A 23854-nucleotide genomic window follows, 5' to 3' on the forward strand; every position below is an offset into this window, starting at 1 on the left:
CACAATGAGATATCACCTCACACCAGTTAGGATGGCCAACATCCAAAAGATAAAAACAACAAATATTGGCGCGGATGTGGAGAAAGGGGAACCCTCCTACACTGCTGGCAGGAATGTAAACTAGTCCAGCCATTGTGGAAAGCAGTATGGAGGTTGCTCAAAAAACTCAAAATAGAAATACCATTTGACCCAGGAATTCCACTTCTAGGAATTTACCCTAAGGATGCAGCACTCCAGTTTGAAAAAGACATATGCACCCCTATGTTTATCGCAGCACTATTTACAAAAGCAAAGAAATGGAAGCAACCTAAGTGTCCACCAGTAGATGAATGGATAAAGAAGATGTGGTACATATACACAATGGAATATTATTCAGCCATAAGAAGAAAATAAATCCTACCATTTGCAACAACATGGATGGAGCTAGAGGGTATTATGCTCAATGAAATAAGCCAGGTGGAGATAGACAAGTATCAAATGATTTCTCTCATCTGTGGAGTATAAGAACAAAGCAAAATCTGAAGGAACAAAACAGCAGCAGCATCACAGAACCCAAGAATGGACTAACAATTACCAAAGGGAAAGGGACTGGGGAGGATGGTGGGAAGGGAGGGATAAGGGGGAAAAAGAAACATTACGATTAGCACACATAATGTAGTGCGGAGGCAGGACACGGGAAAGGCAGTATATATGGAGAAGACAAGTAATAATTCTACAGCATATTACTAGGCTGATGGACAGTGACTGTAATGGGGTGTGTTGGGGGGACTTGATAATAGATGGAGTCTAGTAACCATAATGTTGTTCAAGTAATTGTACATTAACAATACCAAAATAAAAAATAAAAAATAGAAAACATATAAATAGGCATACAGCACCTGAATGCAACAAAAAGTGTGTGGATTTTCATTCCATAACTGCACTTTCTATTCACAGTATGATGCTGTCTCTCAGCATCTCTGTTATGGGCAAGGTCATTTCATCATGAGTTTCAGCCCTCAGGTGCCAGATCTCTATTTCTAGCTTTAATTTCTGAACAATTAGGACACCTTTGGCTCTGTGTCTAAACCCAGTCCTGGTCCAGTATTTTGAATGACAAAGCTTCCAGAATTCCTAAGTTCCTGTCCTGACCGATAAATAGCATCAACTTCCACTGATAAACATACTCTATCATCTGATGCCACAAAATCCCACTCGATTCTCAGGCAGATCCTTTCCTGTCTGTGTCTGATATGATGGTTGTATATAATAGGAAGATTACTACACAGAAAATCAGGAAACCTAGGTTTTAATCCCAGTACCATCATAAACTAACCGGCAAATGTAAATCAGCTACCTAACTTCTGAATCATAGGTTATTGTAAAGATCAAACAAATAATATGTGAAAATGTCCAGACACCTCTAAAGCACAATGTAGTAAATGCTGTATCATTATGTTAAGTTAAATTATTCCCTTCTCACAGAAATCTCCACAGAGATTAATAGTTCTATTTCCTGCCAATTATTATATTTTTATATTTTTAACCAGTATATATATATATATTATTACATTTTATAACCAGTAATTATTCTATCTTCTTCATTTTTCACTTTAACAAAGCATATTCATAAAGTCATATGAAGCAAAATGTTACTCTGAGCTTGAAATGGAAGAGGGGTAACAGAGCCATTCTGAAGCTTCCTAAAACTTTGCATTAACCCTTTTCCTCCACTCCTGATTTGTTATGTTTTTAATTTAGTATAACATACAGTCAACTAATGATTTCTAACGTGGCCTTTTGATAGTTCATATACTCTAAATGAGAGGAGGTATGGTAAAGCTTTCACCATAGGATCAGTAAAAAATAAACCACGGCTTATTCGTGTCTGAAACAAAGCTGCTTTTCATCTCCCCACTGCCACTTTGGTGAGCAGCAGTGGTGGCAGGGGCCAGAGGTTATCGCCATCGATCGCCATAACAAACTGATTCGTATGATTCCAGAGACACGTTCCAGAGGCAGATGAGGGACAGGTTCTTGCACAGCAAAGACGTCCCACCTGCTATCAGCAACAGCGAAGGGAAGAGGTGGCCTCATCACCTGCTCCCCCTTTCCTTCCTCCTCTCTAAGCCAACCACAGTTTACTTCAGCGAAATTGCTGCCAAAATAACCAGATTCCTCTTCAGGAAAAGCTGAACTGGTCTTAGAGCAAAGAGACAAGAAGTAAAATTCATGGGAGAAACAAACAGGGGTATCTAGGCACAGAAAGGATCTTAGAAATTACTGATGACATGAATAGCTAAATAATGTCTGGGCAGCATTTAACCCTTCTCAAATCTATTCATTTTCTAAAAATAAAATAACATAAACCAGCATAAAATAAGGTAAATATAAATATTAGTTCACATTACAAGTAACTACATGTCCATCAATGACCTCACTAAAGACAAGAAGCCTCTTACTGGCCATAAAACTTGGAGCAAGTTATTTGGCCTTTCTGCATCCATTTGTTCACCTATTAAAAATTAAGATGACAGACGTCCAGTAAGTGGCCAATGCTATCATTCATCTCACAAACATAACTTTAGTGTTTTCTATATATTGTCATAAAAGTGACATAAAATTTTAACAATATCTGTAAGGACAGATAAAACAAATAAGCAATTCTTCATCCCAGGCAGGAAGGTAAAAGCAGGTTTTGAACCTGAGAATATGTTGTCAATTCATAGAGAAGGATCATCGAAGTCCAGAATTCACTCACATGATTACCTATAGAGATACATCCCATTCAAAAACAATGAACCTGATAAAACAGGAGAACACCTGTGCTTCAGAGATGCACCATGAGACAAGGTGTAATTCAACTGCACTCACTGGAGTCTTCCCTAAACTCCTGTTGCTCAATGGCAAAGTAGGAGGTATTAAGAGGAACCATTAATTTTTCTGGATGAAACACTCTTTTCCTCTTTTCTTTTACAGAGTCACACATTTTGAGAAAAGTTCCCTGTGAGCACACATTGAAACAAAGATGACTGAGACACAGTCCTGTCCTTTGGATGTCAATCACTCAGACACAGGTAATCGATGCCCTTATTGTCTTCAAAAATGAAACAAAACAAAAACCTACAGTAACAATTTGTTTATTCTGCTTCCAAATTTCAGGTAAATATTGATGGCAATCAGCACGAAGTATGTTTTATGCCGTGTCCTCTCCTCCCAACACTCTCCTGCCCCGCACCCAGTGATGGGTGATATACTCCCATATGGTACCCTAAGAAGGACTATACCTACACCCGTAGGATGGCTGAAGAGGGGAAAATACAGCTTGTGAATCTCTTTCCTGGACAGAGCAAAGGAAGGTACCTGGGCTCACACAAACCCAAAACTGTGGTTCAAAAGTTACACAGAAAACACACACCCACATTCACTACATACATGGCCAATTACTACAAAATACTATGTATTCTTGACAAATACAATGGAGCAATGTCCTCTATATGGAGGGGAAAAGCCAGCCTATGCCACAGAGCCAGTTCTACCTACAACATAGAAGTGTAACACCTGTAAGTGTGGTGATTCGGAGCTTTGTGCCCTACTGCGAGATTAAAAAATTTCTTTTGTAAAGGCTCAGCGAGTACCTAGTTTAAGGGTGGCCAGCCAAGTGGTCTCTCTTGAAACTACTCAGTCTAGTGTTGCAATGTGAAAACAGCCACAGACAACACATGAACAAATGAGCCAATCAGAATGATGACTATGTTCCAATAAAACTTTATTTGTGGACTCCAAAATGTGAATTTCATATGATGTCCCTATGTCACGGAATATTCTCTCTTTTATTTTTTTATTTTATTTTATTATTTTATTTTATTATTTAAAAATGTAGAAACCATTCTTAGCTTGTGGGCCATACAAAAACAGACAGTGGAAACATGAAATGTTCCCCAAGGTAGTAACATCAATCACTTAGTTATGTTGTAAGAGATTTAGAGATGTATTATTTATAAGTATTATTTGTTTCTTTACAATAGTATTTTAAGGTAAGGAAACTGAGACATAGAGGTGACATGATAAGTAAGAGGCAAACCCAGGATCTGATATCACAAAATCTGGCTCCAAATCCGTGTTCTCAAAGTCTGTGCTGAACAGCTACTAAAACTATGAGGACACAAGACTTCAACATATAGGGAAGGAAATATCTGACTGGTGTGTGGGGGTAGAATAGAGGGAGTTATATTTAGTGACTTGCTGAAGAGGACAAGATATATATCACATTTAAATGGACTAAAGATGAGGACTCTCTTTTTCTCAAGCACATCTGGGTGCTCTCCTATCGCAGGCTCTAAATATGGGATCCACCCTGGGAAACAGTTTGGAAATGCCAGGAGTCATTGTTTAATAAGAACAAAAATGGATTCACCCTGACAGTCAACCTCTTATTTTGATTTTTAATTCATGCAACGATGTATTTGTAGAGACTTTTCTGACAGAGAGAATACAGTTTAATAATTCAATCAGACAAATACTTGGTGAATACCTCCTTTGTGCTTGGCCCTGCAGAAATGCCAAGTTCAGGCCAGCCTCCCCATTCACAAGAGAGGGTTTCCATAGTTTTCCAACAAATACAAAATAGCACATATGAACAATCGTGAACTTGGGGATGCAGATAAGCCTCGGATTGCATTTAAACTTGAAAAATTTTAAAGGCAACATGATATGAATCCAGATGACAGGCTGTGGGGGGCCATCTTTGGCAGCCCCATTTTTTTGCATTCAGTCATGTTCAAAAAAGGGAATCCCTTTTCTGTGTACTTATTTGCACTCTCCTAACATCAGTTCTAACTCCACCATTTTGACAAGAGGAACCAGTATTAATACCTGCAGGTGGAACATTTAAGCTTCTGGATTTAAAAGTGTCAGGAGACAGAAGCAAACTGTCCTCATGGTGCCTGAGGAGAAGCTGGGTCTGTGGGAGGGCAGGGGCAGTAAATGCCAATGTGGACAGGTGAGGGCACAGCTGAAAAAGGCACTCTGATGGGCTCCGACACACGTAAGGCAGAAGGCCACAGCTGACGCCCTGTTCCAGCCAATGGTGAAGGTGTGGGAATTCCAGCCCACTGCTGACAGGACTTCTGGCTTTTCAAAAGAAGCTGGAAATATGAATTTACATGTGTAATCTCCTGATATTTGCAACTTCCTAAAATACCGTGCCAGATAAACAAATCATACCTACAAGGCATAGCAGACCACAGGTGACAGATTAGCCATCTTGCATAGGATATAACCACAGACAGGTGAGTTATAGTGAGTCCTCTAAGGAACTGATAAGCTATGGAAAGGACACATACAACATCCATGGACTAGGGAACATGACTGAATGCAAAACACAAGCAGAGTCACAATACTTGCTCAGACCAAAAAACAAAGGAGTTTTACCAGCAGCTTCTTTCCCTTTTCCTCTCACCCACCTCCCATTTCTACTTCCAAAAGCACGTTCCAAAGGTAACCACTTCTCCCCACCATCACTGCTCCCACTCTAGTCCACACCTCCACTGCCACACTAACTGATCTCTCAGCTTCTAAGAGCCAGAATACCTCTCATTTTAAGGTGCACATCACATCATGGCATGTCCCTGCTTTAACCTGGTGGACTCCCAGTACAGGCAGAGACAATGCAAACCCCAAAGATCCTATGTGATCAGGTCCCCTCTCCTCTCTAATCTGATACTGGATCACTCTCCCCTTCTCTAGCACTCCCAGACCAGAATTATTTCCATCATGGATCAAGTTTTCAGCAGCAGTAGTGGCAGTAATAGAAAAAAAAATCTGCAAAAGATTGAATATGAGAGTAGAATTTAGGAAGTGTAGTTTGTAGGTCTTCAAAGGGTATGGTGCTAATTCTTTGTACCAATAACAAACCAACCAGAGGCAGAACTGGGACTTGGCTTTTCCATTTGGAAGATTGATCAGTGCCCACTTTCTGGGCTGTGCTGACACTGAACAGTTTGAGGCTGACATTTGTCCTTGCCTCCCACACACCCAGAATCTAAATAGATGTAAGCAAATCCAGTATCCACACAGCAGAGTGAGCACATTAAGAGGGACTTACAAACTAGCTTGGTTCTGCCAAATCTGTACCAAGTAACAGCTTCAGGACAGAGACAAAATTGATCCTATGATTTACCTAATCCCATTATAAATAATCAAGTTTCACTGTATAATGAGAACAGTAAGAAGCTAAGTTTCCAAATGCTTTCACAATTAACATGTTTCATGATGCCGTCTTACAAACGTAATAAATTTGAGCCTTTTGACATTGTTTGGCTATTCTGTTATTTATTTATGCCCTATTTTCAAAACAGGATTTGAGGCAGTCTATACAGTTTGGTTACCACCCCCAGTATTTCCAGTGTATGAGTGTGTGTGCATGTGTAGTATACATATGGATATATATAGTATGTATAGGTACACATATGCCTATATAACATCAATGTCATAATGTATTTTCATTCTCTGAATTTTTTCTTTGCCCCCAATCAATTAAAAAATGATGTGCCAGTGTATGATAATGTATTACATGTTTTACAGTCACTCTTTATTCCTTTTTACAGTCACTCTTTATTCCTTAGATTTTTGCAAGGATTCAGTTACTTAAAAAATTCAAGAAGAAATAAGTAATTTAATATTTCTTGTAATAGGTTTAAAACCACAATCTTTCATTTATGAATCCCAAGTCTCAGCACTGAAACAAATGCAGTGCTCTTTCTGGTGCTTATAGTTTTTCATTTTCTTAAAAATCAGTAATGCGTCTGTGAGTATGGTGTACAGTGCCATTTTTGTTCATTATTATATGTTTATATGCACACATACTGGTTTAAAGTATTTTACCAAAAAAATGTTAGGCTCTTCTGTTGGTGGTAGAATGAAAAGTAGGTGGAAAAAATTTTCTTTGGATTTCTCCTGTAATCTATTTTTTCTGTTACGTGTACTGCTCTAAAATAAATAATAGAGGAGTTTAAAAAAAAAAAAAAGAATGGTGTCTCTAATCCAGATTAAGCAAACTGATAAAATTAGGTTCATCAGAATTACAAATTGTGCAGTTTAACCAATGAATTGAAGACTTTAGTATAAACTTCGTGATTCAGCCCCACAGTAACAGAATGAAAGTAGCACGGATTTTGAAAGGGAAAACTGAAAGTGAAATGGGTGCCATGAAACGCCTCAAGAAGTCTTTAAGCACCTTGACAAAGGAAACCAGCAAGACGAGCTAGGGTCACTTAAAGAATTAATGAATGCCTTTTTTTTAATCTGTGAGTTTTATCATAACTAAATTATTTCTAGCTGAAGCTGACCCAAAAAAACTATAGGTAGAAGAAAAACCCATTGTTTCAAATATTAAAGAATAGGAAAAACTTACATATTTTTGTTACCATTGGCATATGATTAAAAGTCATACAATTCAAAAAGATAGAAGACAACTTGGTTTTCCAGCTAATAAAAGTGACAGATGGTCAAAAGTTAGCATTAAAAATTGTGACACTAAATGATGAACATTACGCTAACTGTTCAGAGTTCAACTTCTCACCCATATTATTCACCTTTATACTATTTTTTGATTGAGTATTTTTCTGTGGGTTTTGTTCAAATAAATTTTAATAAAATGCCTTTCAAAGAAACCCCAACAGAAAAAGAATAAATGTTGTATTAAACTAAATAATGTACTCCTTGGGCTCACATTGAAAATTAGACCTCACACATTTCATTTCATGGTTATCTAGTCAAGCTAATTGATTTGTTCATGAAAAACCATCTGCAACTGCAGATTCTGCACATGTGTGTGGTGAGAAATTGAAATTTCATGTATTCTGCTTTGAAATAGTAGATTGCTGATAATCATAAAGACCTTACTTAAGAGGGATTAAGAAATGCGCCAACCAAAGTCATAATTTGGACTCTCTTGGTATATAATTGCTTATCTTGTTATCCGGTACACAAGGAGTGACACTGGATACCTAGTGAACCTCATATTTCTGCAAAGTTAATTCAGAAGACTGTATCCCAGGATATAGGCATACCTTGGACATATTGTGGGTTTGGTCCCAGACCACTGCAATAAAGCAAACCAAATGAATTTTTTGATTTCCCAATGCATATAAAAGTTTACACTACTGTAGTTTATTAAGTGTGCAATAACATTTGTCTAAAAAAACAGTGTACAGGTTGTTCATCTGGTTTTAATGCTGCAAAAATGTGCATTGTCTCATGCCTGTTTGTTTTGGATGCTGTGTGCTGAGCTATAACAACATGTTGCCTCTTTTACCTATATACAGCTGCTTGCTTTAAATTAGGAGATTCTGAAATAGCTTTCCTTGCATGTCTAAAATAAAAATATTGCACGTGAAAAAAAAAAGAATTACTGAATGCCTGGCTCTCAGCCATTCACTTTAGGAATTCACGGTGGTCAGCACAACTTCTTAAGAACTGAAAAGGATTCCATTAGAAGCTTGCTTAGAAAGAGAGAGAGGGAGAGGGGCGGAAGATGGCGGCGTGAGTAGAGCAGCGGAAATCTCCTCCCAAAACAACATATATCTATGAAAATATAACAAAGACAACCCTTCCTAGAATAAAGACCAGAGGACACAGGACAATATCCAGACCACATCCGCACCTGAGAGAACCCAGCGCCTCGCGAAGGGGGTAAGATACAAGCCCCGGCCCCGCGGGAGCCGAGCGCCCCTCCCCCCCAGCTCCCGGCGGGAGAGGGGCGGGCAGAGCGGGAGGGAGACGGGGCCCAGGACTGCCGAACACCCAGCCCCAGCCATCCGGGCCAGAGTGCAGGGCGCTCGATACTAGGAAAACAGGGCAGCAAGAACAGTGAGCAGGCACTGGAGGCTGGGCGACAGAGGACATAAGAAAAGCGCGCGACCATTTTTTTTTGCTTTTTTGCTTTTTTGCTGCTTTGTTTTGGCGAGTGCTTTTTGGAAGTCTTAAAGGGACAGGGACCCCAATACTAGGGAAACAGGGCAGAAAGACCGGTGAGCAGAGGCCTGAGGCTGGCACCGGAGAATAAAGAAAAACGAACGACCACCTTTTTTTTTTTTTAATTAAAAAAAAATTTTTTTTTTTTAAATTAAATATTTTTTCTGTTTTTTTTTGTGGTCGTTGTTTTGTTTTGGCGGGTGCTTTTTGGAAGTCTTAAAGAGGCAGGGCGGGTCACTTAATCCAGAGGTAGGGAATCCGGGATCTCTGGGCACCCTAACCCCTGGGCTGCAGGGAGCAGGGAGGCCCCTTACGGAGATAAATAGCCTCCCAGCAGCTCCTGCTCCAACGCGACTCCACCATTTTGGAGTAGCTGCCCGAGCCAGGCCACGCCCACAGCAACAGCGGAGATTACCTCCATAGCAGCCGGGCAGGAAGCAGAAACCCTGTCTGCGCGCAGCTGCGCAGCACAAGCCACTAGAGGCCGCTGTTCTCCCAGGAGAGGAGGGCCACAAACCAACAAGAAAGGAAGTCCTTCCAGCCGTCACTCGTCCCAGTTCTGCAGACTATTCCTATCACCATGAAAAGGCAAAGCTACAGGCAGAAAAAGATCACAGAGACAACACCAGAGAAGGAGACAGACCTAACCAGTCTTCCTGACAAAGAATTCAAAATAAGAATCATAAACATGCTGACAGAGATGCAGAGAAATACGCAAGAGAAATGGGATGAAGTCCGGAAAGAGATCACAGATGCCAGAAAGGAGATCGCAGAAATGAAACAAACTCTGGAAGGGTTTATAAGCAGAATGGATAGAATGCAAGAGGCCATTGATGGAATTGAAATCAGAGAACAGGAACGCATAGAAGCTGACATAGAGAGAGACAAAAGGATCTCCAGGAATGAAACAATATTAAGAGAACTGTGTGACCAATCCAAAAGGAAAAATATCCGTATTATAGGGGTCCCAGAAGAAGAAGAGAGAGGCAAAGAGATGGAAAGTATCTTAGAAGAAATAATTGCTGAAAACTTCCCCACACTGGGGGAGGAAGTAATCGAACAGACCACGGAAATACACAGAACCCCCAACAGAAAGGATCCAAGAAGGGCAACACCAAGACACATAATAATTAAAATGGCAAAGATCAAGGACAAGGAAAGAGTGTTAAAGGCAGCTAGAGAGAAAAAGGTCACCTATAAAGGGAAACCCATCAGGCTAACGTCAGATTTCTCAACAGAAACCCTACAGGCCAGAAGAGAATGGCATGATATATTTAATACAATGAAACAGAAGGGCCTTGAACCAAGGATACTGTATCCAGCACGACTATCATTCAAATATGACGGTGGGATTAAACAATTCCCAGACAAACAAAAGCTGAGGGAATTTGCTTTCCACAAACCACCTCTACAGAACATCTTACAGGGACTGCTCTAGATGGGAGCACTCCTAGAAAGAGCACAGCACAAAACACCCAACATATGAAGAATCGAGGAGGAGGAACAAGAAGGGAGAGAAGAAAAGAATCTCCAGACAGTGTATATAACAGCTCAATAAGCGAGCTAAGTTAGGCAGTAAGATACTAAAGAGGCTAACCTTGAACCTTTGGTAACCACGAATTTAAAGCCTACAATGGCAATAAGTACATATCTTTCAATAGTCACCCTAAATGTTAATGGGTTGAATGCACCAATCAAAAGACACAGAGTAACAGAATGGATAAAAAAGCAAGACCCATCTATATGCTGCTTACAAGAAACTCACCTCAAACCCAAAGACATGCACAGACTAAAAGTCAAGGGATGGAAAAACATATTTCAAGCAAACAACAGTGAGAAGAAAGCAGGGGTTGCAGTACTAATATCAGACAAAATAGACTTCAAAACAAAGAAAGTAACAAGAGATAAAGAAGGACACTACATAATGATAAAGGGCTTAGTCAAACAAGAGGATATAACCATTCTAAATATATATGCACCCAACACAGGAGGACCAGCATATGTGAAACAAATACTAACAGAACTAAAGGGGGATAAAGACTGCAATGCATTTATTCTAGGAGACTTCAACACACCACTCACCCCAAAGGATAGATCCACTGGGCAGAAAATAAGTAAGGACACGGAAGCACTGAACAACACAGTAGAGCAGATGGACCTAATAGACATCTATAGAACTCTACATCCAAAAGCAGCGGGATATACATTCTTCTCAAGTGCACATGGAACATTCTCCAGAATAGACCACATACTAGGCCACAAAAAGAGCCTCAGAAAATTCCAAAAGATTGAAATCCTACCAACCAACTTTTCAGACCACAAAGGCATAAAACTAGAAATAAACTGTACAAAGAAAGCAAAGAGGCTCACAAACACATGGAGGCTTAACAACACGCTCCTAAATAATCAATGGATCAATGACCAAATCAAAATGGAGATCCAGCAATATATGGAAACAAATGACAACAACAACACTAAGCCCCAACTTCTGTGGGACACAGCAAAAGCAGTCTTAAGAGGAAAGTATATAGCAATCCAAGCATATTTAAAAAAGGAAGAGCAATCCCAAATGAAGGGTCTAATGTCACAATTATCGAAATTGGAAAAAGAAGAACAGATGAGGCCTAAGGTCAGCAGAAGGAGGGACATAATAAAGATCAGAGAAGAAATAAATAAAATTGAGAAGAATAAAACAATAGCAAAAATCAATGAAACCAAGAGCTGGTTCTTTGAGAAAATAAACAAAATAGATAAGCCTCTAGCCAGACTTATTAAGAAGAAAAGAGAGTCAACACAAATCAACAGTATCAGAAATGAGAAAGGAAAAATCACGACGGACCCCACGGAAATGCAAAGAATTATTGGAGAATACTATGAAAACCTATATGCTAACAAGCTGGGAAACCTAGGAGAAATGGACAACTTCCTAGAAAAATATAACCTTCCAAGATTGACCCAGGAAGAAACAGAAAATCTAAACAGACCAATTGCCAGCAACGAAATTGAAGAGGTAATCAAAAAACTACCAAAGAACAAAACCCCCGGGCCAGATGGATTTACCTCGGAATTTTATCAGACATACAGGGAAGACATAATACCCATTCTCCTTAAAGTTTTCCAAAAAACAGAGGAGGAGGGGATACTCCCAAACTCATTCTATGAAGCTAACATCACCCTAATACCAAAACCAGGCAAAGACCCCACCAAAAAAGAAAACTACAGACCAATATCCCTGATGAACGTAGATGCAAAAATACTCAACAAAATATTAGCAAACCGAATTCAAAAATACATCAAAAGGATCATACACCATGACCAAGTGGGATTCATCCCAGGGATGCAAGGATGGTACAACATTCGAAAGTCCATCAACATCATCCACCACATCAACAAAAAGAAAGACAAAAACCACATGATCATCTCCATAGATGCTGAAAAAGCATTTGACAAAGTTCAACATCCATTCATGATAAAAACTCTCAGCAAAATGGGAATAGAGGGCAAGTACCTCAACATAATAAAGGCCATCTATGATAAACCCACAGCCAACATTATATTGAACAGCGAGAAGCTGAAAGCATTTCCTCTGAGATCAGGAACTAGACAGGGATGCCCACTCTCTCCACTGTTATTTAACATAGTACTGGAGGTCCTAGCTACGGCAATCAGACAAAATAAAGAAATACAAGGAATCCAGATTGGTAAAGAAGAAGTTAAACTGTCACTATTTGCAGATGACATGATACTGTACATAAAAAACCCTAAAGACTCCACCCCAAAACTACTAGAACTGATATCGGAATACAGCAAAGTTGCAGGATACAAAATCAACACACAGAAATCTGTGGCTTTCCTATATACTAACAATGAACCAACAGAAAGAGAAATCAGGAAAACAACTCCATTCACAATTGCATCAAAAAAAATAAAATACCTAGGAATAAACCTAACCAAAGAAGTGAAAGACTTATACTCTGAAAACTACAAGTCACTCTTAAGAGAAATTAAAGGGGACACTAACAGATGGAAACTCATCCCATGCTCGTGGCTAGGAAGAATTAATATCGTTAAAATGGCCATCCTGCCCAAAGCAATATACAGATTTGATGCAATCCCTATGAAACTACCAGCAACATTCTTCAATGAACTGGAACAAATAATTCAAAAATTCATATGGAAACACCAAAGACCCCGAATAGCCAAAGCAATCCTGAGAAAGAAGAATAAAGTAGGGGGGATCTCACTCCCCAACTTCAAGCTCTACTATAAAGCCATAGTAATCAAGACAATTTGGTACTGGCACAAGAGAAGAGCCACAGACCAATGGAACAGACTAGAGAATCCAGACATTAACCCAGACATATATGGTCAATTAATATTTGATAAAGGAGCCATGGATATACAATGGCAAAATGACAGTCTCTTCAACAGGTGGTGCTGGCAAAACTGGACAGCTACATGTAGGAGAATGAAACTGGACCATTGTCTAACCCCATATACAAAAGTAAACTCAAAATGGATCAAAGACCTGAATGTAAGCCATGAAACCATTAAACTCTTGGAAGAAAACATAGGCACAAACCTCTTAGACATAAACATGAGTGACCTCTTCTTGAACATATCTCCCCGGGCAAGGAAAACAACAGCAAAAATGAGTAAGTGGGACTATATTAAGCTGAAAAGCTTCTGTACAGCAAAAGACACCATCAATAGAACAAGAAGGATCCCTACAGTATGGGAGAATATATTTGAAAATGACACATCCGATAAAGGCTTGACGTCCAGAATATATAAGGAGCTCTCACGCCTCAACAAACAAAAAACAAATAACCCAATTAAAAAATGGGCAGAGGAACTGAACAGACAGTTCTCCAAAAAAGAAATACAGATGGCCAACAGACACATGAAAAGATGCTCCACATCGCTAATTATCAGAGAAATGCAAATTAAAACTACAATGAGGTATCACCTCACACCAGTAAGGATGGCTGCCATCCAAAAGACAAACAACAACAAATGTTGGCGAGGCTGTGGAGAAAGGGGAACCCTCCTACACTGCTGGTGGGAATGTAAGTTAGTTCAACCATTGTGGAAAGCAGTATGGAGGTACATCAAAATGCTCAAAACAGACTTACCATTTGACCCAGGAATTGCACTCCTAGGAATTTACCCTAAGAACGCAGCAATCAAGTTTGAGAAAGACAGATGCACCCCTATGTTTATTGCAGCACTATTTACAATAGCCAAGAATTGGAAGCAACCTAAATGTCCATCAATAGATGAATGGATAAAGAAGATGTGGTACATATACACAATGGAATACTACTCAGCCATAAGAAAAGGGCAAACCCAATCATTTGCAGCAACATGGATGGAGCTGGAGGGTATTATGCTCAGTGAAACAAGCCAAGCGGAGAAAGAGAAATACCAAATGATTTCACTTATCTGTGGAATATAAGAACAAAGGAAAAACTGAAGGAACAAAACAGCAGCAGAATCACAGAACTCAAGAATGGACTAACAGCTACCAAAGGGAAAGGGACTGGGGAGGATGGGTGGGTAGGGAGGGATAAGGGGGGGAGAAGTAGGGGGGTATTAAGATTAACATGCATGGGGGGGTAGGAGAAAAGGGAGGGCTGTACAACACAGAGAAGGCAAGTAGTGATTCTACAACATTTTGCTATGCTGATGGACAGTGACTGTAAAGGGGTTTATAGGGGAGAGCCTAGTAAACATAATATTCGTCATGTAAGTGTAGATTAGTGATAGAAAAAAAAAAAAAAAAAGGGCAGTTCCTGTGTGGTAACCTCCAACGAGTTCCACACAAGGGTATAAAGGGCATATAAAAGTGTAGGCAAAGGGTCTGTTTGTGTTTATACAGAGGATCAAAGCCTAATTGGGCTACCCCGAAAATGAACTAAGATATGATATGAAAAAGAACTTCCAACATCTGCACTCTCTGGAAGACTCATGCCAGAAGATGATCATCAAAAAATCCCAACAAAGATCCACGCACTGCTACAGCTGTAGATGCACTCATCCCACCAGTTCCTGGACTTGCCATGGGAATGAGGAAGGAGATATCTAAGCTGGCCTGTGCATACAGTAAAACAACAAAATTGGACTGGATCTATACTGTTGGAACTCAACCAAGAATTTGGAGAAGTGCAAATTGTAGCGCTCCAAAGTCTTACAACTACAAACTATTTACTGTTAAAAGAACATATGGCATGTGAACAATCCCCAGGAATGGGTTGTTTTAATTTGTCTGATTTCTCTCAGACTGTTCAAGTTCAGTTGGACAATATCCACCATATCATAGATTTCACAAATCATTCACAAATGCCTAAGGTGCCTAACTGGTTTTCTTGGTTTCACTGCAGATGGCTGGTAATTACAGATATGCTTTGGTTATGTAACTATACTCCTATTATGTTAATGTGTGTGTGCAATTTAAGTAGTAGCTTAAAACCTGTACATGCTGAAGTTACTCTACAAGAAGATATATCAATGAAATAATCAATCTTCCCATGTTTTCTTCCGCCTGCTACTTCTATAGCTTTTCTTCTTCCTTCCTAATTACAACCCTTAAATAGAATTCGTGCCTCATATCAAATTTACCGAGTATCATAATTCTTCCAAGTGGTAAAGATACCTCAAGACAAATGCTGGGCATAGAAGCCACAGGGCATAAATATGCAAAGAAGTAAAAAGCTAACTTTTTCAAACAATAAGGCTTCTCTCTCACTTACCAACTTCACATTTCCCTGTATGGCCCCGGAAGATGACTGGTTAGCCAGAGACGGGTAAGATTCCTCAAGGGAGGAACAACCTAAGACAGGCACAGTCGCAGGGGGGCCATCAGGTGAGAAATTGGGGATCAACAGAGGTGAGGCTTAGAACCTCACCCCCCCGTTCTGAGAGAAATCTTCTGCATACGTGGATGTTTTATTGCCCTGGTCTAGCTTGGATTAACACATAGTCTACAGGCACACACCTGATCATCTACATCTGCTCTCTTACAACACTAAACTATGTTTTCTACCTTTATCTTGTATCTACCTACCACTTCAGCATTTTATTAAAAATAATAATAATAAAGAGAGAAATGTGGTATCCACATATAAATCAAGTATAAAAACCAAATGAGTATTCATATTTGAACTGACTGTTTAGAGTTCATAATGCATGAGCAAAACCGAAAGTTTCTGTGATGACTGCCCTTGTACTGTTCACTATGTAACTTATTCATTATTTAAGAATTTGTTCTCCATGTAAAAACTTGTTTGTTATGCCTCAGAAGATTGGAGACTGACGAAAATTAGGCTTGGGGTGGATTAATGATTGTGCATTGAGCATTGACTCCCCTATACAGAATTTTATTGTCGTTAACAACCATTTGATCAATAAATATGAGAGATGCCCTCACAAAAAAAAAAAAAAAAAAAAGGACAGACTTCCAATGGTAAAATAAATAAGTAACCGGGATGTAATGTATAGCATAAGGAATATAGTCAAGATATTGTAACAGCCTGGTAGGGTGATAGCTGGAACCTAGAATTATGTATATAAATGTTCTACCACTGTGTTGTACACTTGAAACTTATGTAATGTAATACTGTGTGTCAACTACCCTTCAATAAAAAATAATTAATTAAAAAAAAAAAAAAAAAAAAAAAAAGAAAGAGAGAGGGAAGAACAGGAGAGAGATTCCAGAACGAGATGCTCAGGTAATCACACTAGTGCCACATTACCTGCAGAGCAATGATTTTTAGGCAATGTTCACAAAGGAATTAAAACAACAAACTGTACAAACTTCAAAATACTATTAATCACAACTAAACCAAATAACATCACCCAGAGAATCAAACATCATGCAGCATGTCACAGAATTGTTATCTTGATTTTGGCAGGCAAATAGTGCTGATAAACAGGGACAATAAGGAACCACCTGTGGGGCTCGCACACCGGGCACCCAGAGGCAGGACCACCTACGCACTCCATGGACAAGTAACCAGGCGAGGTCTGCAGGCTGAATAAGCCCTGACTCCACAGGCACGCCAGCAAGGCCCATAAACAATACAGCTCATTCTGTATATGCACAACTGGCAAAGCCATGAAAATGTTTATAGAATGCAGTTCCTCAAAATGCAGCTTCTAGGGTGACATGTTAGTTACAGCATTAATAATGATGTAAAGGTAAATAAAATAAAATGGCACTTTTGTTGCTTAATAAAGGAGAGGCAGTCATCCTGCTCCATCTTTCCCCTTAAATGATGTCTCCTTAAAAAACATAACTGGCTCATTGTTGGTCAGGAATTAGATAAATCTGTCTCTAATGCAAGGTAACAGAGACCTCAGTGTTACCTCAGGAGTCGCTCAGGAGATATCCAGGAGACCCTAAGAGGGTGCTTCCATTTGTCCCTCCAGATTATTGCTCATGATTCTTTCTTCTACTTTACTGTGCATTTGTGTGGAATTCTGTCTAGACTTTCTAGTCTCTCACCAATCACCTGCATACACCTATTCTGATACTTAATAAATCACTAATTGTGTTTCCCCTGTATTCTATAATGAATGGAAGCCTTTTTGTCACCAGGCTGCTTTTATTTCCCCAACAGATGATAAAAACAAAAAGAAGAGTGCCAACTCCCAGCACTCCCCACCCAGTCTGGCTCCCCTCGTGGCTGGCAGGTACACTGCCAACTGGAAGAACTGGAGCCAAAAGCTTCATAGACCAGGTACTACTGGAAAAAAAACAAAACACTACTAGGTATTCCTGTTAAACACCTAGTGTCTCCTAGAGATTCTTTTGCTCAAAACCACCTCTTCAATATTCCTCTCTTTAGAGCTCACTGGCCCACACTGGCTTAGGCTTACCCTTCCCTGCACCAATCAGAGCCCGTCTCTGAAGGTGGAGATGGTGGCGTCACTCAGGCTGAAGGGAAAAGCACAAGGTAGAAGGCTCTGCTCATGCCTTCCTAGGTTAAGGGTGAAAAGTCATTTCCTCTTAGCAGATCAATCTCAAAACTGATCATCAATTACAAAGACTCAGCAAGCTATCAAATTCGGTCAACAATGACAAATATTAATAAGCTGTCAAAATCACGTGTTAAGTACTCAATGTATACAAAACAAACCATATTAAACAATCCTTATATTTTTTAAATTTCAACCACAGTAACCAGAAGAAAGCCATTGTTTGCAGGCTGAATAAGCCCTGACTCCACAGGCACACCAGGCAAGTAAAATGTTTGGAACCAAATAAACAAAAAAAATCAGGTTGAATGAAAACAAACAAAACTTACATAATATAGCCAAAACATCCCTATGTGGAATGCATTTTATTGTCTGCTTTTTTAGAGTTACTAATGAACAGACATACACTGAAACTTCTTAAGGGACCAGTTGGTTATAGCATCTAAAACAATCAGCTAAGTTACTATGCACATATTCATGAAGATAAATCAATGGTGGACCCAATGTGTAACTCTCAAAGCTCCAATCTCTACTTCACATGCTGTTTGTAGTCACACCAGGATATCTGCACAGTTTCCCTCACAATACTAAAAAGAGAACTGAACTTCTACAGGCTGCTTTGGTTACCCTCTCCTCTACAAATCTCTCTGCACGTCTTCTCTGACTCTCACTTTTGTGACCGTGAACCTCCAACATGCAAAGAGCAGAGAACAACGGGATGCTTGAAGCCATGGCCCACACTCTCCAAAAGGAACACATAAGAATAGCTCTTCAGATGAGATCTATAAAAACACTTCACAGGTTTCCTTTCTAAGTTTTGTCAATTAAAATTTCAAGTTTGAGATTTTGTAGCTTCTTTGAAAACTTGGCTCATCTTGGTCTTCTAAAAGGGAAAAGCAGCCATCTGCCCAAAATAAAGTCCAGCATTTTTAAGTGTGTATATTCTCTCCCCTAACTTTTATTTGTTAACCTGCTTTTGAGAATCACTTCACCAAATGAATAAAAGAGCTCCTACAATTTATACATTTCAATGCTACCAGAAGAGCAGCTCTACAAGTCAGCCAAAGAAAATACAGGCTCAGAACAAATTTCCCAACAGTGAAGCCATGAGGCCTTCCTGCCTCCCTTGGGAGGCCAGCCCACTAACAAACCAGAGGCTCTTAAAGTTACAGGGTACAAAACACTCAAGCTTTACCTGCCAGACAATGGAACAACATGGGCTTAATGAGCCAATCCTTCTTTCCATTTCTATTTTAAAATATAAGTAGAGACAAACCAAGAGAACCAAAAGTTAGAGGAGCCTGATAGGGTCTTACTTCAGCACTCCTAAGTAATTATAATCTCCTATAGGGTTTCACAATAATGCCTCAATACTTCTTAGCAATATAAGGCAAGTAATTATGATCAAGTGTGTTTTATAGCAAAAGGAATAAAAACCAACTGACCTGAAAAAATGTGGCTAATAATTTGCCTGAGGTCATAAATAAATAAGCAGCACATTCAGGAATAAGTGTTTAATTTCCTAACTCTTAGCTCCTTTAGATAATCATTTTCTCCCAAGCTCTTCATAACTTTTCAAAACCCAGCAAACTTAGGTAATTCTACCCTGTACGACTTCTTAGGATACCCAAACTCCAAATTCTACTTAATAATATTTTCACATTAATTGCAAAGTTAATGTGCACTTTGTGACATATTAATAAGGATTTGCAGCAAAAAGAATATATATTTACAGAGAACGCTGTCTTGGCTATTCTATTTCCAAATATAGCTTAAAATTAAAAGATGGTTTTAGATCCATATTATTCAATATTCTCAAGTTTTTTACCAAATACCTTATCAAGGAATGAATTGAGCTGATTTTAAATTTTAAAGGTCACTTTTCATCTCTGTGGATTTAGTAAGTGTATCATATTTGAAGAATCCCATCCAGTAAATGAGAGGATCATATATGTATTAAATCCAAATGGTGATTTAACAATCTTTCTAGCACAACTCTACGAAAACAGGTAAACAGAGAAACCACATAGCTGGATTGGTTTGTTCTTGTGCATAAATGCAGCAAAAGTCCAATGTACTCAAATCTATGAAATAATACAACTTATGCCATTTTGTAGATAATTCCACACTCTACTCCTCTCTCTTTCTCCAGTACGACCTCTTTCAGCTGGTTTGTGAATATAAAGTACTAGCTGTTTAAATAACTGTTTCTGTCACTGTCATTCATTAATTTATTAAGCCTATATATGGTCATTGGTTGCTAACTGAATGCCAGAAGTTGTGTCCATAAACAAATAGACAATCCTGTGCCTATGGAGCACACCACTGTCTAGGAGAGGAGAAACCAATATTTTCAGATGCAATTATTTAAATTAGAATTAGGATGCATGCTTCAAAGGATAACACTTTAAGAGGATAGAGCATCTACCCTACTCTGGGAGCTCAGAAAAGATGTCCTTGGGAAGTGACATTAAAGCTCAGGAAAAAAGAGGAGTAGGCCACAAAACAGGGAGGAAAGAGCATGTGTCAAAGCCACGGAAGGCTCTCAGTGGTGGTTACAACAAAAACAGGCAGCAAGAGTGAAGGAAAATGAAATTGACAGTAGACTGGAGGGGTCAACTCTTTCAGCTATAAAAGGAAAGGAATGGATAAGGTGGAGCACGGAAAGGAACCAAGCAGCAGATGGTTACAGTGGTCTACGTGTTCAGGGATAATTTTCCAAAACAAGGAAAAGTCATGACTCTCATACAAATTTAATATTAACATCTGTAAAATACTTTAACGCACTAATTAGTGAGGGAACCAGTAAGGTGCTAACAACAGTTCAAAGAATTCAAAAAACCACATGCATATGCAATAAAGGAAAACTGAAATAAATTTACAATAGATGCACAAAAACAGGTCTATCCAAGGGGCCATAATCAATCGCAGTCCAGCTACTTTGCATTTTTATGGGGTAAGAATTATTTGCATTATTACCTGTTTTCTACAACTCACAGGGTTGTCCGGGAGCTCAGAGAAAATGGAAGGCAAATAACCCAGATGGCTGAGCTGACAGGACTTCCACTAATCTTTTCTGCCCATTTCAAAGTCTTTCCCAATTTTTCCCACCTCAGATAGTAGTGACTCGGCGAAAGGAGGTGTCAGTAAGTATGGAGAGAAATTGACAATTTTGAATATATATAAGTACTGGAATCAACAAGATTCGGTGTTTGATTGAGAGCTGATGGTGTGGAGGCCACGAAGGAAATGTCCAGGGAAGGAATTTAAAACAAATTCCAAAATGGCAGAAGATGCCATCAGCGATCATGCGGATTTCTCAGCACAGAGAGCCCATTGCTCTGTAGAGGGACCTACAATGCAGGTAAGCAGCAGATTCAATCAATAGTTCTATTTTAAACTCCACTTCAATATACCAAAGGACAAGATAAAAAATAAGTGCAATCAAATTCATTCCCTTCAACAGGATCTTTTTCTTGTGCTAGCCTCTGGATTACCTAGTGACACCATGCCCTATACAACGGTTTCCCAGCTCAGCAGGAATTAAGCTGGGTGAAGAGTCTGTGGAAACCTCCCAGCCCTGAAATGTGTTATTCCCTTTCCTGATCACCAGCGTGGATGCAGTCTGTCTGATGTATGGATTTAAGACAGCCACAGAAAAGGAAAAAAAAAAATGTGGATGAAGGTTTGTGCCACTGTCATGAGCCCTCCATCTCATTATATCCAAATATTCATAATTTCTTTGATAAGTTTGTTCTAGACTCACCCAAATTTCCTTCTACTTTGATTTCTTACCAGAAGTAATCTGAAAGGAAATGTTTCCAGGATAAGCTCTACCTTTGATACCTTTTCTCCAAATAAAAAAAGCTTTTAGATTCTGTGTCATTTTCATAACTAGAACTGTTACTAAAAATGATATCATTACCTGGTGTTTTCATTGTCTTGGCAAAAATTGCAAGCTTCCAGGGGCAAATAATTTACATGGGACTTAAAGTTCTCATTTAATGATATTACAAAATAACATATACACTATAAATGTACAAATGTAAACATCAAGTTCATTGGATAAACTATTCTGGTACTGCTGGACTTTGTGTGATTTGAGGCCTTTTTAAAGATGTCAGTGGCCCACAATAAATACTGAGATACTTATTGACAGAATTCAGGTACATGACCTAAATGATCAATAGACACTGAGAACTGTCCAATGGCAAAAACGCCAAGGGACAGTAACTGCAGTGAGGTTATTTTTTAAGGTCAAAGTGAAGAAGTTGAGCAGTACTGACACAGGTACAGCTTTGGTATTCACACTGGCTCTAGTCCTGGAAATGACAGAGAGCTACTAGGTGATACTCCAGCTCAACATTCTATCACACACTGTCAGCATAATGTCTTGTCTGGCCCAAATTTGTGGCAATACTGATAAGGTTAAACATTTTTAATTATTCTCTCTCAACTGTCATCTCTATTCTCCTATTCTGCCCCCTTCCCATGCCCTACTGTACTGTCTACTTCTTCCCATTCTCATCAATAGGGACTAAAGTAAATCACCAAGTTTCAAATATTCCCTAAATGTAGATCTACCTAGACTATAATGCTCTCAAATGGATCTTCAGAATCAGTTCTAAGTAATTCTTCCCCAATGACTAAACTAAGCTGCTAAAAACTAGGTCTGCTTAACTTGCTATTTCTAGAAAATGACCATATTACCCTCAATAATAATAACTATTATTAGATGGATAATTCTGACACATATGAGCACTCATAAGACCACTGGGCTAAAATATCTCTCAGCCAGACTTTTCCAGTTGCTAAAACTATAAAACTACATTGCTCAGAATATGGCCACGTGCAGATGGATACTTCAAGAGTTTTGAATAATATCAAATCCAAAGCACAAAGAACAAAACAGAAATGTTACTGTTCCTCTAAAACAAAACTAAAATTAATTTCTGTGTCTTTTTCACTAAAAAAAATCTGTGTGTGCTTTGGAGTAATCCTATCCATAAAACCACCAATCACGCAAGCACTTCTATATTCTTGACCCTTCTGTCAAAGTCAGTGTTCACATTCCTTACATTCTCAGAGGCAAGATAAATATCCTTCAAAAAAAACTTGCAAAACCTAAGAAAACATTGCAATCAAACACTCAACAGTAAATATTGGAACATGGAGTGATTGTTAAACTTTGCTGCTATTCAGAGTAACCCTAAAACATTCTCATTTTGCCTCAAAGAAATACCAATGTTTGTTTTCCTGATTTTTACAGTCTTCTCAAACAGAAAATTTCAAAAAATAACTTTAGTTAAAATAGTTTCATACTATTTAAAGGACCATGAGTTGGTATTTCCCTCAAACACCTTTATTTGTCATTTTCTATAATACAGCCTGTAATCCATTAACCAGAAAATTCTCCTCCCACCTTCGACTTAGAAGACAAAATTCCAACTTCCATAACCAATGTATAATTATATTAGAACAAGTCTGAAAACAGCCCAGCCATTCATCTCTTCAGCTTGCTCTGCCCCTAAAAGAACAGAATCGATCAAAACATTGATTATGTTCCAAGTGGCTAGAAATGCTGAGAATGAACATATCTTTGGGGAAAGAAATGAGGAAGTACACAGAAAAAGAACCACAAAGCAAAGAAACATTATTAGCTGCATTGATGGGTATAAAAATCCCTATATGTTCTTGCACAGGGTAGACAGCCTACCTGAATGACAGTAATTTGAATTTAACCAGGCAAAATGAAATCATTTTTTTCACTAAGTGAACCCAAAATTTCCCCAGTGATATATTAATTTCCTAAATGTGTCCAGGATTCACAGACTCAAAAGTGGAAAATTGTTGGCTTAATATCTGGAGAGTGCCACACAGAAATAAAGAGCTATTTATACATGAATGTGTTTGCACCATG

General features: G+C 38.8%; 1 protein-coding gene across 12 annotated transcripts in view; it reads right to left on the reverse strand.

The window, feature by feature from the left end:
* The window catches only part of UTRN (utrophin), a 483718-nt gene that overhangs the window by 367086 nt on the left and 92778 nt on the right, over window positions 1-23854 (reverse strand). The gene's annotated exons all lie outside the window — the stretch shown is intronic.

Source organism: Manis pentadactyla, chromosome 12 (assembly GCF_030020395.1).
Source record: "Manis pentadactyla isolate mManPen7 chromosome 12, mManPen7.hap1, whole genome shotgun sequence".
In the NCBI taxonomy this organism is placed as follows: Eukaryota; Metazoa; Chordata; class Mammalia; order Pholidota; family Manidae; genus Manis; species Manis pentadactyla.